The following is an 18,694-nucleotide window of genomic DNA, read 5'->3' as shown; positions in this document are numbered from 1 at the left end:
TATCTTCAGATAACAAAGAGAAAGAAGCTTTGTGAGAAATTCTTTGTGTTCTGTGAAATCATCTCATAGAGCTACAGCTTTCCCCTCTGGAAGTCTTTCACTAAGACAGTACTTGTGGAATTGGCAAAGTGATATTTGGAAGCCCATAGAGGGCTATGGTGAAAAAGGAAATATCCTCAGATTAAATGTGGAAAGAAGCGTTCTGAGAAACTGCTTAGTGTTCTGTTCATTCATCTCACAGAGTTACATCTGTATTACGTGGATCTCTTTGCTAGCCTTATTTCTGTGGAATCTGGAACAGATATTTCGGATCCCTTTGAAAACTGTAGGGCCAAAGGAAATATCCTCCGATAACAAAGATAAAGAAGCTTTCTGAGAAACTTCTTTGTGTTCTGTGAAATCATATCACAAGGTTACAGCTTTTCCCTCAAGAAGTATTTGGCTAAGACAGTTCTTTTGGAATTGGCAAAGTGATATTTGGAAACACATAGAGGGCTACGGTCAAAAAGGAAATATCCTCAGATGAAATCTGGAAAGAAGATTTCTGAGAAACTGCTCTGTGATGTGTGACTTCCACTAACAGAGTTACATCTGTATTTCATGGATCACTTTGCTAGCCTTATTTCTGTGGAATCTGAGAACAGATACATCGGATACCTTTGAAGACTATAGGGCCAAAGGAAATATGCTCCGATAACAAAGAGAAAGAAGCTTTCTGAGAAACTTCTTCGTGTTCTCTGAAATCATCTCACAGAGTTACAGCTTTCCCCTCAAGAAGCCTTTCGCTAAGATAGTTCTAGTGGAATTGCCTAGGTGATATTTGGAAACCCTTAGAGAGATATGGTGCAAAACGAAATATCCTCAGATGAAATCTGGAAAGAAGCATTCTGAGAAACTGCTCTGTGATGTGTCACTTCCACTCACAGAGTTACATCTATATTTCGTGGATCTCTTTGCTAGCCTTATTTCTGTGGAATCTGAGAACAGATACATCGGATCCCTTTGAAGACTATAGGGCCAAAGGAAATATCCTCCGATAACGAAGAGAAAGAAGCTTTGTGAGAAACTTCTTTGTGTTCTGTGAAATCATCTCACAGAGTTACAGCTTTCCCCTCAGGAACCTTTGGCTAAGAGAGTTCTTGTGGATTTGGCAAAGTGATATTTGGAAGCCCATAGAGGGCTATGGTGAAAAAGGAAATATCCTCAGATGAAATCTGGAAAGAAGGTTTCTGTGAAACTGCTTTGGGATGTGTGACTTCCACTCACAGAGTTACATCTGTATTTCGTGGATCTCTTTGCTAGCCTTATTTCTGTGGAATCTGAGAACAGATATTTCGGATCCCTTTGAAGACTATAGGGCCAAAGGAAATATCCTCCGTTAACAAAGAGAAAGAAGCTTTCTGAGAACCTTCTTTGTGTTCTGTGAAATCATCTCACAGAGTTACAGCTTTCCCCTCAAGAAGCCTTTCGTTAAGACAGTTCTTGTGGAATTGACAAAGTGATATTTGGAAGCCCATAGAGGGATATGGTGAAAAAGGAAATATCGTCAGATGAAATCTGGGAAGAAGCTTTCTGAGAAACTGCTTAGTGTTCTGTTCATTCATCTCACAGAGTTACATCTGTATTTCGTGGATCTCTTTGCTAGCCTTATTTCTGTGGAATCTGAGAACAGATATTTCGGATCCCTTTTGAGAATTTAGGGCCAAAGGAAATATCCTCCAATAACAAAGAGAAAGAAGCTTTCTGAGAAACTTCTTTGTGTTCTGTGAAATCATCTCACAGAGTAGCAGCTTTCCCCTCAAGAAGGCTTTCGCTAAGACAGTTCTTGTGGAATTGGCAAAGTGATATTTGGAAGCCCATAGAGGGCTACGGTGAAAAAGGAAATATCCTCAGATGAAATCTGGAATGAAGCTTTCTGAGAAACTGCTCTGTGATGTGTGACTTCCACTCACAGATTTACATCTGCATTTCGTGGATCTCTTTGCTAGCCTTATTTCTGTGGAATCTGAGAACAGATATTTCGTATCCCGTTGAAGACTATAGGGCCAAAGGAAATATCCTCCAATAACAAAGAGAAGGAAGCTTTCTGAGAAACTTCTTTGTGTTCTGTGAAATCATCTTACAGAGTTTCAGCTTTCCCCTCAAGAAGCCTTTCGCTAAGACAGTTCTTGTGGAATTGGCAAAGTGATATTTGGAAGCCCATAGAGAGCTATGGTGAAAAAGGAAATATCCTCAGATGAAATCTGGAAAGAAGCTTTCTTGGAAACTCCTTAGTGTTCTGTTCATTCACCTCACAGAGTTACATCTGTATTTCGTGGATCTCTTTGCTAGCCTTATTTCTCTGGAATCTGAGAACAGATATTCAGATCCCTTTGAAGACTAGGGCCAAAGGAAATATCCTCCGATAACAAAGAGAAAGAAGCTTTCTGAGAAACTTTTTTGTGTTCTGTGAAATCATCTCACTGAGTTACAGCTTTCCCCTCAAGAAGCCTTTCGCTAAGACAGTTCTTGTGGAATTGGCAAAGTGATATTTGGAAGCCCATAGAGGGCTACGGTGAAAAAGGAAATATCCTTAGATGAAATCTGGAAAAAAGCTTTCTGAGAAACTACTCTGTGACGTGTGACTTCCACTCACAGAGTTACATCTGTATTTCATGGATCTCTTTGCTAGCCTTATTTCTGTGTAATCTGAGAACAGATATTTTTGATCCCTTTGAAGACTGCAGAGCCAAAGGAACTATCCTCCGATAACAAAGAGAAAGAAGCTTTCTGAGAAACTTCTTTGTGTTCTGTGAAATCATCTCACAGGGTTACAGCTTTCCCCTCAAGAAGCCTTTCGCTAAGACAGTTATTGTGGAATTGGCAAAGTGATATTTGGAAGCCCCTACAGGGCTATGGTCAAAAAGGAAATATCGTCAGATGAAATCTGGAAAGAAGCTTTCTGAGAAACTGCTCTGTGACGTGTGACTTCCACTCACAGAGTTACATCTGTATTTCTTGGATCTCTTTGCTAGCCTTATTTCTGTGGAATCTCAGAACAGATATTTCCGATCCCTTTGAAGACTATAGGGCCAAAGGAAATATCCTCCGATAACAAAGAGAAAGAAGCTTTCTGAGAAACTTCTTTGTGTTCTGTGAAATCATCTCACAGAGTTACAGCTTTCCCCTCAAGAAGCCTTTCGCTAAGACATTTCTTGTGGAATTGACAAAGTGATATTTGGAAGCCCATAGAGGGCTATGGTGAAAAGGAAATATCCTCAGATGAAATCTGGAAAGAAGCTTTCTGAGAAACTGCTTAGTGTTCTCTTCATTCATCTCACAGAGTTACATCTGTATTTCGTGGATCTCTTTGCTAGCCTTATTTCTGTGGAATCTGAGAACAGATAATCAGATCCTTTGAAGACTATAGGGCCAAAGGAAATATCCTCCGATAATAAAGAGAAAGAAGCTTTCTGAGAAACTTCTTTGTGTTCTGTGAAATCATCTCACAGAGTTACAGCTTTCCCTTCAAGAAGCCTTTCGCTAAGACAGTTCTTGTGGAATTGGCAAAGTGATATTTGGAAGCCCATAGAGGGCTATGTTGAAAAAGGAAATATCCTCATATGAAATATGGAAAGAAGTTTTCTGAGAAACTGCTCTGTGACGTGTGACTTCCACTCACAGAGTTACATCTGTATTTCGTTGATCTCTTTGCTAGCCTTATTTCTGTGGAATCTGAGAACAGATATGTCGGATCCCTTTGAAGACTATAGGACCAAAGGAAATATCCTCCGATAACAAAGAGAAAGAAACTTTCTGAGAAACTTCTTTGTGTTCTGTGAAATCATCTCACAGAGTTACAGCTTTCCCCTCAAGATGCCTTTCGCTAAGACAGTTCTTGTGGAATTGGCAAAGTGATATTTGGAAGCTCATAGAGGGCTGTGGTGAAAAAGGAAATATCCTCAGATGAAATCTGGAAAGAAGCTTTCTGAGAAACTACTTAGTGTTCTGTTAATTCATCTCACAGAGTTACATCTGTATTTCGTGGATCTCTTTGCTAGCCTTATTTCTGTGGAATCTGGGAACAGATATTTCCGATCCCTTTTGAAGACTATAGGGCCATAGGAAATATCCTCCGATAACAAAGAGAAAGAAGCTTTCTGAGAAACTTCTTTGTGTTCTGTGAAATCATCTCACAGAGTTACAGCTTTCCCCTCAAGAAGCCTTTCGCTAAGATAGTTCTTGTGGAATTGGCAAGGTGATATTTTGAAGCCCATAGAGGGCTATGGTGTAAAAGGAAATATCCTCAGATGAAATCTGGAAAGAAACTTTCTAAGAAACTGCTCTGTGATGTGTGACTTCCACTCACAGAGTTACACCTGCATTTCGTGGATCTCTTTGCTAGCCTTATTTCTGTGGAGTCTGAGAACAGATATTTCGGATCCCTTTGAAGAGAACAGGGCCAAAGGAAATATCCTCCGATAACAAAGAGAAAGAAGCTTTCTGAGAAACTTCTTTGTGTATTGTGAAATCATCTCACAGAGTTACAGCTTTCCCCTCAAGAAGCCTTTCGCTAAGACAGTTCTTGTGGAATTGGCAAAGTGATATTTGGAAGCCCATAGAGGGCTATGGTGAAAAAGGAAATAACCTCAGATGAAATCTGGAAAGAAGCTTTTTTGGAAACTCCTTAGTGTTCTGTTCATTCATCTCACAGAGTTACATCTGTATTTCGTGGATCTCTTTGCTAGCCTTATTTCTCTGGAATCTGAGAACAGATATTCAGATTCCTTTGAAGACTAGGGCCAAAGGAAATATCCTCCGATAACAAAGAGAAAGAAGCTTTCTGAGAAACTTCTTTGTGTTCTGTGAAATCATCTCACTGAGTTACAGCTTTCCCCTCAAGAAGCCTTTCGCTAACACAGTTCTTGTGGAATTGGCAAAGTGATATTTGGAAGCCCATAGAGGGCTACGGTGAAAAAGGAAATATCCTTAGATGAAATCTGGAAAAAAGCTTTCTGAGAAACGGCTCTGTGACGTGTGACTTCCACGCACAGAGTTACATCTGTATTTCGTGGATCTCTTTGCTAGCCTTATTTCTGTGTAATCTGAGAACAGATATTTTTGATCCCTTTGAAGACTACAGAGCCAAAGGAACTATCCTCCGATAACAAATAGAAAGAAGCTTTCTGAGAAACTTCTTTGTGTTCTGTGAAATCATCTCACAGAGTTACAGCTTTCCCCTCAAGAAGTCTTTCGCTAAGACAGTTCTTGTGGAATTGGCAAAGTGATATTTGGAAGCCCCTACAGGGCTATGGTCAAAAAGGAAATATCGTCAGATGAAATCTGGAAAGAAGCTTTCTGAGAAACTGCTCTGTGACGTGTGACTTCCACTCACAGAGTTACATCTGTATTTCGTGGATCTCTTTGCTAGCCTTATTTCTGTGGAATCTGAGAACAGATATTTCGGATCCCTTTTGAAGACTATAGGGCCATAGGAAATATCCTCTGATAACAAAGAGAAAGAAGCTTTCTGAGAAACTTCTTTGTGTTCTGTGAAATCATCTCACAGAGTTACAGCTTTCCCCTCAAGAAGCCTTTCGCTAAGACAGTTCTTTTGGAATTGGCAAGGTGATATTTTGAAGCCCATAGAGGGCTATGGCGTAAAAGGAAATATCCTCAGATGAAATCTGGAAAGAAACTGTCTGAGAAACTGCTCTGTGATGTGTGACTTCTACTCACAGAGTTGCACCTGTATTTCGTGGATCTCTTTGCTAGCCTTATTTCTGTGGAGTCTGAGAACAGATATTTCGGATCCCTTTGAAGAGTATAGGGCCAAAGGAAATATCCTCCGATAACAAAGAGAAAGAAGCTTTCTGAGAAACTTCTTTGTGTATTGTGAAATCATCTCACAGAGTTACAGCTTTCCCCTCAAGAAGCCTTTCGCTAAGACAGTTCTTGTGGAATTGGCAAAGTGATATTTGGAAGCCCATAGAGGGCTATGGTGAAAAAGGAAATATCCTCAGATGAAATCTGGAAAGATGCTTTCTGAGAAACTGCTTACAGTTCTGTTCATTCATCTCACAGAGTTACATCTGTATTTCGTGGATCTCTTTGCTAGCCTTATTTCTGTGGAATCTGAGAACAGATATTTCGGATCTCTTTGAAGACTAGAGAGCCAAAGGAAATATCCTCCGATAACAAAGAGAAAGAAGCTTTCTGAGAAACTTCTTAGAGTTCTGTGAAATCGTCTACCACAGTTACAGCTTTCCCCTCAAGAAGCCTTTCGCTAAGACAGTTCTTGTGGAATTAGCAAAGTGATATTTGGAAGCCCATAGAGGGCTATGGTGAAAAAGGAAATATCCTCAGATGAAATCTGGAAAGAAGCTGACTGAGAAACTGCTCTGTGATGTGTGACTTCCACTCACAGAGTTACATCTGTATTTCGTGGATCTCTTTGCTAGCCCTATTTCTGTGGAATATGAGAAGACATATTTCGGATCCATTTGAAGACTATAGGGCCAAAGGAAATATCCTCCGATAACAAAGAGAAAGAAGCTTTCTGAGAAACTTCTTTGTGTTCTGTGAAATCATCTCACAGAGTAACAGCTTTCCTCTCAAGAAGCCTTTCGCTAAGACAGTTCTTGTGGAATTGGCAAAGTGATATTTGGAAGCCCATATAGAGCTATAGTGAAAAAGGAAATATCCTCAGATGAAATCGGAAAAGAAGCTTTCTGAGAAACTGCTTAGTGTTCTGTTCATTCATCTCACAGAGTTACATCTGTATTTCGTGGATCTCTTTGCTAGCCTTATTTCTGTGGAATCTGAGAACAGATATTTCGGATCCCTTTGAAGTCTATAGGGCCAAAGGAAATATCCTCCGATAACAAAGAGAAAGAAGCTTTCTGAGAAACTTCTTTGTGTTCTGTGAAATCATCTCACAGAGTTACAGCTTTCCCCTCAAGAAGCCTTTCGCTGAGACAGTTCGTGTGGAATTGGCAATGTGATATTTGGAAACCCATAGAGGGCTATGGTGAAAAAGGAAATATCCTCAGATGAAATCTGGAAAGAAGCTTTCTGAGAAACTGCTCTGTGATGTGTGACTTCCACTCACAGAGTTACATCTGTATTTCGTGGATCTCTTTGCTAGCCTTATTTCTGTGGAATCTGAGAACAGATATTTCTGATCCCTTTGTAGAATATAGGGCCAAAGGAAATATCCTCAGATAACAAAGAGAAAGAAGCTTTCTGAGAAACTTCTTTGTATTCTGTGAAATCATCTCACAGAGTTACAGCTTTCCCCTCAAGAAGCCTTTCGCTAAGACACTTCTTGTGGAATTGGCAAAGTGATATTTGGAATCCCATAGAGGGCTATGGTGAAAAAGGAAATATCCTCTGATGAAATCTGAAAGAAGCTTTCTGAGAAACTGCTTGCAGTTCTGTTCATTCATCTCACAGTGTTACATCTGTATTTCGTGGATCTCTTTGCTAGCCTTCTTTCTGTGGAATCTGAGAACAGATATTCAGATCCCTTTGAAGACTATAGGGCCAAAGGAAATATCCTCCGATAACAAAGAGAAAGAAGCTGTCTGAGAAACTTCTTTGTGTTCTGTGAAGTCATCTCACTGAGTTACAGCTTTCCCCTCAGGAAACCTTTCGCTAACACATTTCTTGTGGAATTGGCAAAGTGATATTTGGAAGCCCATAGAGGGCTACGGTGAAAAAGGAAACATCCTTAGATGAAATCCGCAAAAAAGCTTTCTGAGAAACTGCTCTGTGACGTGTGACTTCCACTCACAGAGTTACATCTGTATTTCTTGGATCTCTTTGTTAGCCTTATTTCTGTGGAATCTGAGAACAGATATTTCAGATCCCTTTGAAGACCATAGGGCCAAAGGAAATATCCTCCGATAACAAAGAGAAAGAAGCTTTCTGAGAAACTTCTTTGTGTATTATGAAATCATCTCACAGAGTTACAGCTTTCCCCTGAAGAAGCCTTTCACTAAGACAGTTCTTGAGGAATTGGCAAAGTGATATTTGGAAGCCCATAGAGGCCTATGGTGAAAAAGGAAATATCCTCAGATGAAATCTGGAAAGATGCTTTCTGAGAAACTGCTTACAGTTCTGTTCATTCATCTCACAGAGTTACATCTGTATTTCGTGGATCTCTTTGCTAGCCTTATTTCTGTGGAATCTGAGAACAGATATTTCGGATCCCTTTGAAGACTTTAGGGCCAAAGGAAATATCCTCCGATAACAAAGAGAAAGAACTTTCTGAGAAACTTCTTTGGGTTCTGTGAAATCGTCTGCCACAGTTACAGCTTTCCCCTCAAGAAGCCTTTCTCTAAGACAGTTCTTGTGGAATTGGCAAAGTGATATTTGGAAGCCCATAGAGGGCTATGGTGAAAAAGGAAATATCCTCCGATGAAATCTGGAAAGAAGCTTTCTGAGAAACTGCTCTGTGATGTGTGACTTCCACTCACAGAGTTACATCTGTATTTCGTGGATCTCTTTACTAGCCCTATATCTGTGGAATATGAGAAGACATATTTCGGATCCATTTGAAGACTATAGGGCCAAAGGAAATATCCTCCGATAACAAAGAGAAAGAGCTTTCTGAGAAACTTCTTTGGGTTCTGTGAAATCGTCTACCACAGTTACAGCTTTCCCCTCAAGAAGACTTTCTCTAAGACAGTTCTTGTGGAATTGGCAAAGTGATATTTGGAAGCCCATAGAGGGCTATGGTGAAAAAGGAAATATCCTCAGATGAAATCTGGAAAGAAGCTTTCTGAGAAACTGCTCTGTGATGTGTGACTTCCACTCACAGAGTTACATCTGTATTTCGTGGATCTCTTTGCTAGCCCTATGTCTGTGGTATATGAGAAGACATATTTCGGATCCTTTTGAAGACTATAGGGCCAAAGGAAATATCCTCCGATAACAAAGAGAAAGAAGCTTTCTGAGAAACTTCTTTGTGTTCTGTGAAATCATCTCACAGAGTAACAGCTTTCCCCTCAAGAAGGCTTTCGCTAAGACAGTTCTTGTGGAATTGGCAAAGTGATATTTGGAAGCCCATAGAGGGCTACGGTGAAAAAGGAAATATCCTCAGATGAAATCGGGAAAGAAGCTTTCTGAGAAACTGCTCTGTGATGTGTGACTTCCACTCACGGATTTACATCTGTATTTCGTGGATCTCTTTGCTAGCCTTATTTCTGTGGAATCTGAGAACAGATATTTCGTATCCCGTTGAAGACTATACGGCCAAAGCAAGTATCCTCCGATAACAAAGAGAAAGAAGATTTCTGAGAAACTTCTTTGTGTTCTGTGAAATCATCTCACAGAGTTACAGCTTTCCCCTCAAGAAGGCTTTCCCTAAGACAGTTCTTGTGGAATTGGCAAAGTGATATTTGGAAGCCCATAGAGGGCTACGGTGAAAAAGGAAATATCCTCAGATGAAATCGGGAAAGAAGCTTTCTGAGAAACTGCTCTGTGATGTGTGACTTCCACTCACGGATTTACATCTGTATTTCGTGGATCTCTTTGCTAGCCTTATTTCTGTGGAATCTGAGAACAGATATTTCGTATCCCGTTGAAGACTATACGGCCAAAGCAAGTATCCTCCGATAACAAAGAGAAAGAAGCTTTCTGAGAAACTTCTTTGTGTTCTGTGAAATCATCTCACAGAGTTACAGCTTTCCCCTCAAGAAGCCTTTCGCTAAGACAGTTCTTGTGGAATTGGCAAAGTGATATTTGGAAGCCCATAGAGGGCTATGGTGAAAAAGGATATATCCTCAGATGAAATCTGGAAAGAAGGTTTCTGAGAAACTCCTTAGTGTTCTGTTCATTCATCTCACAGAGTTACATCTCTATTTCGTGGATCTCTTTGCTAGCCTTATTTCTCTGGAATCTGAGAACAGATATTTTTGATCCCTTTGAATACTATAGAGCCAAAGGAAATATGTTCCGATAACAAAGAGAAAGAAGCTTTCTGAGAAACTTCTTTGTGTTCTGTGAAATCATCTCACAGAGTTACAGCTTTCCCCTCAAGAAGCCTTTCGTTAGACAGTTCTTGTGGAATTGGCAAAGTGATATTTGGAAGCCCCTACAGGGCTATGGTCAAAAAGGAAATATCGTCAGATGAAATCTGGATAGAAGCTTTCTTGAAACTGCTCTGTGACGTGTGACTTCCACTCACAGAGTTACATCTGTATTTCGTGGATCTCTTTGCTTGGCTTATTTCTGTGGAATCTGAGAACAGATATTTCGGATCCCTTTGAAGACTATAGGGCCAAAGGAAATATCCTCCGATAACAAAGAGAAAGAAGCTTTCTGAGAAATTTCTTTGTGTTCTGTGAAATCAACTCACAGAGTTACAGCTTTCGCCTCAAGAAGCCTTTCCCTAAGACAGTTCTTGTGGAATTGGCAAAGTGATATTTGGAAGCCCAAAGAGGGGTAAGGTGAAAAAGGAAATATCGTCAGATGAAATCTGGAAAGAAGCTTTCTGAGAAACTGCTTAGTGTTCTGTTCATCCATCTCACAGAGGTACATCTGTATTTCGTGGATCTCTTTGCTAGCCTTATTTCTGGGGAATCTGAGAACAGATATTTCGGATCCCTTTGAAGAGTATAGGGCCAAAGGAAATATCCTCCGATAACAAAGAGAAATAAGCTTTGTGAGAAACTTCTTTGTGTTCTGCGAAATCATCTCACAGAGTTACAGCCTTCCCCTCAAGAAGCCTTTCGCTATGACAGTTTTTTTGGAATTGGCAAGGTGATATTTGCAAGCACATCGAGGGCTATGGTGAAAAAGGAAATATCCTCTGATGAAATCTGGAAAGAAGCTTTCTGAGAAACTGCTCTGTGATGTGTGACTTCCACTCACAGAGTTACATCTGTATTTCGTGGATCTCTTGCTAGCCTTATTTCTGTGGAATCTGAGAACAGATACATCGGATCCATTTGAAGACTATAGGGCCAAAGGAAATATCCTCCGATAACAAAGAGAAAGAAGCTTTCTGAGAAACTTCTTTGTGTTTTGTGAAATCATCTCACAGAGTTACAGCTTTCCCCTGAAGAAGCCTTTCGCTAAGACAGTTCTTGTGGAATTGGCAAAGGGATATTTGGAAGCCCATAGAGGGCTTTGGTGAAAAAGGAAATATCCTCAGATGAAATCTGGAAAGAAGCTTTCTGAGAAACTGCTCTGTGATGTGTGACTTCCACAAACAGAGTTACATCTGTATTTCGTGGATCTCTTTGCTAGCCTTATTTCTGTGGAATCTGAGTACAGATATTTCGGATCCCTTTGAAGACTATAGGGCCAAAGGAAATATCCTCCGATAACGAAGAGAAAGAAGCTTTGTGAGAAACTTATTTGTGTTCTGTGAAATCATCTCACAGAGTTACAGCTTTCCCCTCAAGAAGCCTTTCGCTAAGACAGTTCTTGTGGAATTGGCAAAGGGATATTTGGAAGCCCATAGAGGGCTATGGTGAAAAAGGAAATATCCTCAGATGAATTCTGGAAAGAAGGTTTCTGAGAAACTGCTCTGTGATGTGTGACTTCCACTCACAGAGTTACATCTGTATTTCGTGGATCTCTTTGCTTGGCTTATTTCTGTGGAATCTGAGAACAGATATTTCGGATCCCTTTGAAGACTATAGGGCCAAAGGAAATATCCTCCGATAACAAAGAGAAAGAAGCTTTCTGAGAAATTTCTTTGTGTTCTGTGAAATCAACTCACAGAGTTACAGCTTTCGCCTCAAGAAGCCTTTCCCTAAGACAGTTCTTGTGGAATTGGCAAAGTGATATTTGGAAGCCCAAAGAGGGGTAAGGTGAAAAAGGAAATATCTCAGTTGAAATCTGGAAAGAAGCTTTCTGAGAAACTGCTTAGTGTTCTGTTCATCCATCTCACAGAGGTACATCTGTATTTCGTGGATCTCTTTGCTAGCCTTATTTCTGTGGAATCTGAGAACAGATATTTCGGATCCCTTTGAAGAGTATAGGGCCAAAGGAAATATCCTCCGATAACAAAGAGAAATAAGCTTTGTGAGAAACTTCTTTGTGTTCTGCGAAATCATCTCACAGAGTTACAGCCTTCCCCTCAAGAAGCCTTTCGCTATGACAGTTTTTTTGGAATTGGCAAGGTGATATTTGCAAGCACATCGAGGGCTATGGTGAAAAAGGAAATATCCTTAGATGAAATCTGGAAAGAAGCTATCTGAGAAACTGCTTATTGTTCTGTTAATTCATCTCACAGAGTTATATCTGTATTTCTTGGATCTCTTTGCTAGCCTTATTTCTGTGGAATCTGAGAACAGATATTTCGAATCCCTTTCAAGACTATAGGTCCGAAGGAAATATCCTGCGATAACAAAGAGAAAGAAGCTTTCTGAGAAACTTCTTTGTGTTCTGTGAAATCATCTCACAGAGTTACAGCTTTCCCCTCAAGAAGCCTTTCGCTAAGACAGTTCTTGTGGAATTGGCAAAGTGATATTTGGAAACCCATAGAGGGCAATGGTGAAAAAGGAAATATCCACAGATGAAATCTGGAAAGAAGATTTTTGACAAACTGCTCTGTGATGTGTGACTTCCACTCACAGAGTTACATCTGTATTTCGTGGATCTCTTTGCTAGCCTTATTTCTGTGGAATCTGAGAACAGATATTTCTGATCCCTTTGTAGAATATAGGGCCAAAGGAAATATCCTCAGATAACAAAGAGAAAGAAGCTTTCTGAGAAACTTCTTTGTATTCTGTGAAATCATCTCACAGAGTTACAGCTTTCCCCTCAAGAAGCCTTTCGCTAAGACACTTCTTGTGGAATTGGCAAAGTGATATTTGGAATCCCATAGAGGGCTATGGTGAAAAAGGAAATATCCTCTGATGAAATCTGAAAGAAGCTTTCTGAGAAACTGCTTGCAGTTCTGTTCATTCATCTCACAGTGTTACATCTGTATTTCGTGGATCTCTTTGCTAGCCTTCTTTCTGTGGAATCTGAGAACAGATATTCAGATCCCTTTGAAGACTATAGGGCCAAAGGAAATATCCTCCGATAACAAAGAGAAAGAAGCTGTCTGAGAAACTTCTTTGTGTTCTGTGAAGTCATCTCACTGAGTTACAGCTTTCCCCTCAGGAAACCTTTCGCTAACACATTTCTTGTGGAATTGGCAAAGTGATATTTGGAAGCCCATAGAGGGCTACGGTGAAAAAGGAAACATCCTTAGATGAAATCCGCAAAAAAGCTTTCTGAGAAACTGCTCTGTGACGTGTGACTTCCACTCACAGAGTTACATCTGTATTTCTTGGATCTCTTTGTTAGCCTTATTTCTGTGGAATCTGAGAACAGATATTTCAGATCCCTTTGAAGACCATAGGGCCAAAGGAAATATCCTCCGATAACAAAGAGAAAGAAGCTTTCTGAGAAACTTCTTTGTGTATTATGAAATCATCTCACAGAGTTACAGCTTTCCCCTGAAGAAGCCTTTCACTAAGACAGTTCTTGAGGAATTGGCAAAGTGATATTTGGAAGCCCATAGAGGCCTATGGTGAAAAAGGAAATATCCTCAGATGAAATCTGGAAAGATGCTTTCTGAGAAACTGCTTACAGTTCTGTTCATTCATCTCACAGAGTTACATCTGTATTTCGTGGATCTCTTTGCTAGCCTTATTTCTGTGGAATCTGAGAACAGATATTTCGGATCCCTTTGAAGACTTTAGGGCCAAAGGAAATATCCTCCGATAACAAAGAGAAAGAACTTTCTGAGAAACTTCTTTGGGTTCTGTGAAATCGTCTGCCACAGTTACAGCTTTCCCCTCAAGAAGCCTTTCTCTAAGACAGTTCTTGTGGAATTGGCAAAGTGATATTTGGAAGCCCATAGAGGGCTATGGTGAAAAAGGAAATATCCTCCGATGAAATCTGGAAAGAAGCTTTCTGAGAAACTGCTCTGTGATGTGTGACTTCCACTCACAGAGTTACATCTGTATTTCGTGGATCTCTTTACTAGCCCTATATCTGTGGAATATGAGAAGACATATTTCGGATCCATTTGAAGACTATAGGGCCAAAGGAAATATCCTCCGATAACAAAGAGAAAGAGCTTTCTGAGAAACTTCTTTGGGTTCTGTGAAATCGTCTACCACAGTTACAGCTTTCCCCTCAAGAAGACTTTCTCTAAGACAGTTCTTGTGGAATTGGCAAAGTGATATTTGGAAGCCCATAGAGGGCTATGGTGAAAAAGGAAATATCCTCAGATGAAATCTGGAAAGAAGCTTTCTGAGAAACTGCTCTGTGATGTGTGACTTCCACTCACAGAGTTACATCTGTATTTCGTGGATCTCTTTGCTAGCCCTATGTCTGTGGTATATGAGAAGACATATTTCGGATCCTTTTGAAGACTATAGGGCCAAAGGAAATATCCTCCGATAACAAAGAGAAAGAAGCTTTCTGAGAAACTTCTTTGTGTTCTGTGAAATCATCTCACAGAGTAACAGCTTTCCCCTCAAGAAGGCTTTCGCTAAGACAGTTCTTGTGGAATTGGCAAAGTGATATTTGGAAGCCCATAGAGGGCTACGGTGAAAAAGGAAATATCCTCAGATGAAATCGGGAAAGAAGCTTTCTGAGAAACTGCTCTGTGATGTGTGACTTCCACTCACGGATTTACATCTGTATTTCGTGGATCTCTTTGCTAGCCTTATTTCTGTGGAATCTGAGAACAGATATTTCGTATCCCGTTGAAGACTATACGGCCAAAGCAAGTATCCTCCGATAACAAAGAGAAAGAAGCTTTCTGAGAAACTTCTTTGTGTTCTGTGAAATCATCTCACAGAGTTACAGCTTTCCCCTCAAGAAGGCTTTCCCTAAGACAGTTCTTGTGGAATTGGCAAAGTGATATTTGGAAGCCCATAGAGGGCTACGGTGAAAAAGGAAATATCCTCAGATGAAATCGGGAAAGAAGCTTTCTGAGAAACTGCTCTGTGATGTGTGACTTCCACTCACGGATTTACATCTGTATTTCGTGGATCTCTTTGCTAGCCTTATTTCTGTGGAATCTGAGAACAGATATTTCGTATCCCGTTGAAGACTATACGGCCAAAGCAAGTATCCTCCGATAACAAAGAGAAAGAAGCTTTCTGAGAAACTTCTTTGTGTTCTGTGAAATCATCTCACAGAGTTACAGCTTTCCCCTCAAGAAGCCTTTCGCTAAGACAGTTCTTGTGGAATTGGCAAAGTGATATTTGGAAGCCCATAGAGGGCTATGGTGAAAAAGGATATATCCTCAGATGAAATCTGGAAAGAAGGTTTCTGAGAAACTCCTTAGTGTTCTGTTCATTCATCTCACAGAGTTACATCTCTATTTCGTGGATCTCTTTGCTAGCCTTATTTCTCTGGAATCTGAGAACAGATATTTTTGATCCCTTTGAATACTATAGAGCCAAAGGAAATATGTTCCGATAACAAAGAGAAAGAAGCTTTCTGAGAAACTTCTTTGTGTTCTGTGAAATCATCTCACAGAGTTACAGCTTTCCCCTCAAGAAGCCTTTCGTTAGACAGTTCTTGTGGAATTGGCAAAGTGATATTTGGAAGCCCCTACAGGGCTATGGTCAAAAAGGAAATATCGTCAGATGAAATCTGGATAGAAGCTTTCTGAGAAACTGCTCTGTGACGTGTGACTTCCACTCACAGAGTTACATCTGTATTTCGTGGATCTCTTTGCTTGGCTTATTTCTGTGGAATCTGAGAACAGATATTTCGGATCCCTTTGAAGACTATAGGGCCAAAGGAAATATCCTCCGATAACAAAGAGAAAGAAGCTTTCTGAGAAATTTCTTTGTGTTCTGTGAAATCAACTCACAGAGTTACAGCTTTCGCCTCAAGAAGCCTTTCCCTAAGACAGTTCTTGTGGAATTGGCAAAGTGATATTTGGAAGCCCAAAGAGGGGTAAGGTGAAAAAGGAAATATCGTCAGATGAAATCTGGAAAGAAGCTTTCTGAGAAACTGCTTAGTGTTCTGTTCATCCATCTCACAGAGGTACATCTGTATTTCGTGGATCTCTTTGCTAGCCTTATTTCTGGGGAATCTGAGAACAGATATTTCGGATCCCTTTGAAGAGTATAGGGCCAAAGGAAATATCCTCCGATAACAAAGAGAAATAAGCTTTGTGAGAAACTTCTTTGTGTTCTGCGAAATCATCTCACAGAGTTACAGCCTTCCCCTCAAGAAGCCTTTCGCTATGACAGTTTTTTTGGAATTGGCAAGGTGATATTTGCAAGCACATCGAGGGCTATGGTGAAAAAGGAAATATCCTCTGATGAAATCTGGAAAGAAGCTTTCTGAGAAACTGCTCTGTGATGTGTGACTTCCACTCACAGAGTTACATCTGTATTTCGTGGATCTCTTGCTAGCCTTATTTCTGTGGAATCTGAGAACAGATACATCGGATCCATTTGAAGACTATAGGGCCAAAGGAAATATCCTCCGATAACAAAGAGAAAGAAGCTTTCTGAGAAACTTCTTTGTGTTTTGTGAAATCATCTCACAGAGTTACAGCTTTCCCCTGAAGAAGCCTTTCGCTAAGACAGTTCTTGTGGAATTGGCAAAGGGATATTTGGAAGCCCATAGAGGGCTTTGGTGAAAAAGGAAATATCCTCAGATGAAATCTGGAAAGAAGCTTTCTGAGAAACTGCTCTGTGATGTGTGACTTCCACTCACAGAGTTACATCTGTATTTCGTGGATCTCTTTGCTAGCCTTATTTCTGTGGAATCTGAGTACAGATATTTCGGATCCCTTTGAAGACTATAGGGCCAAAGGAAATATCCTCCGATAACGAAGAGAAAGAAGCTTTGTGAGAAACTTATTTGTGTTCTGTGAAATCATCTCACAGAGTTACAGCTTTCCCCTCAAGAAGCCTTTCGCTAAGACAGTTCTTGTGGAATTGGCAAAGGGATATTTGGAAGCCCATAGAGGGCTATGGTGAAAAAGGAAATATCCTCAGATGAATTCTGGAAAGAAGGTTTCTGAGAAACTGCTCTGTGATGTGTGACTTCCACTCACAGAGTTACATCTGTATTTCGTGGATCTCTTTGCTTGGCTTATTTCTGTGGAATCTGAGAACAGATATTTCGGATCCCTTTGAAGACTATAGGGCCAAAGGAAATATCCTCCGATAACAAAGAGAAAGAAGCTTTCTGAGAAATTTCTTTGTGTTCTGTGAAATCAACTCACAGAGTTACAGCTTTCGCCTCAAGAAGCCTTTCCCTAAGACAGTTCTTGTGGAATTGGCAAAGTGATATTTGGAAGCCCAAAGAGGGGTAAGGTGAAAAAGGAAATATCTCAGTTGAAATCTGGAAAGAAGCTTTCTGAGAAACTGCTTAGTGTTCTGTTCATCCATCTCACAGAGGTACATCTGTATTTCGTGGATCTCTTTGCTAGCCTTATTTCTGTGGAATCTGAGAACAGATATTTCGGATCCCTTTGAAGAGTATAGGGCCAAAGGAAATATCCTCCGATAACAAAGAGAAATAAGCTTTGTGAGAAACTTCTTTGTGTTCTGCGAAATCATCTCACAGAGTTACAGCCTTCCCCTCAAGAAGCCTTTCGCTATGACAGTTTTTTTGGAATTGGCAAGGTGATATTTGCAAGCACATCGAGCGCTATGGTGAAAAAGGAAATATCCTTAGATGAAATCTGGAAAGAAGCTATCTGAGAAACTGCTTATTGTTCTGTTAATTCATCTCACAGAGTTATATCTGTATTTCTTGGATCTCTTTGCTAGCCTTATTTCTGTGGAATCTGAGAACAGATATTTCGAATCCCTTTCAAGACTATAGGTCCGAAGGAAATATCCTGCGATAACAAAGAGAAAGAAGCTTTCTGAGAAACTTCTTTGTGTTCTGTGAAATCATCTCACAGAGTTACAGCTTTCCCCTCAAGAAGCCTTTCGCTAAGACAGTTCTTGTGGAATTGGCAAAGTGATATTTGGAAACCCATAGAGGACAATGGTGAAAAAGGAAATATCCACAGATGAAATCTGGAAAGAAGATTTTTGACAAACTGCTCTGTGATGTGTGACTTCCACTCACAGAGTTACATCTGTATTTCGTGGATCTCTTTGCTAGCCTTCTTTCTGTGGAATCTGAGAACAGATATTTCGGATCCCTTTGAAGACTATAGGGCCAAAGGAAATATCCTCCGATAACAAAGAGAAAGAAGCTTTCTGAGAAACTTCTTTGTGTTCTGTGAAATCATCTCACAGAGTTACAGCTTTCCCCGCAAGAAGCCTTTCGCTAAGACAGTTCTTTTGGAATTGGCAAAGTGATATTTGGAAACAGATAGAGGGCTATGGTGAAAAGGGAAATATCCTCAGACGAAATCTGGAAAGAAGCTTTCTGGGAAACTGCTCTGTGATGTGTGACTTCCACTCACAGAGGTACATCTGTATTTCGTGGATATCTTTGCGAGCCTTATTTCTGTGGAATCTGAGAACAGATATTTCGGATCCCTTTCAAGACTATAGGTCCGAAGGAAATATCCTGCGATAACAAAGAGAAAGAAGCTTTCTGAGAAACTTCTTTGTGTTCTGTGAAATCATCTCACAGAGTTACAGCTTTCCCCTCAAGAAGCCTTTCGCTAAGACAGTTCTTGTGGAATTGGCAAAGTGATATTTGGAAACCCATAGAGGGCAATGGTGAAAAAGGAAATATCCACAGATGAAATCTGGAAAGA

The sequence above is a fragment of the Macaca fascicularis genome, chromosome 8 (assembly GCF_037993035.2).
Source record: "Macaca fascicularis isolate 582-1 chromosome 8, T2T-MFA8v1.1".
NCBI classification, from domain to species: domain Eukaryota; kingdom Metazoa; phylum Chordata; class Mammalia; order Primates; family Cercopithecidae; genus Macaca; species Macaca fascicularis.
The sequence above is the reverse complement of the archived record's forward strand: the minus strand, read 5'-3'. Positions refer to the sequence as shown.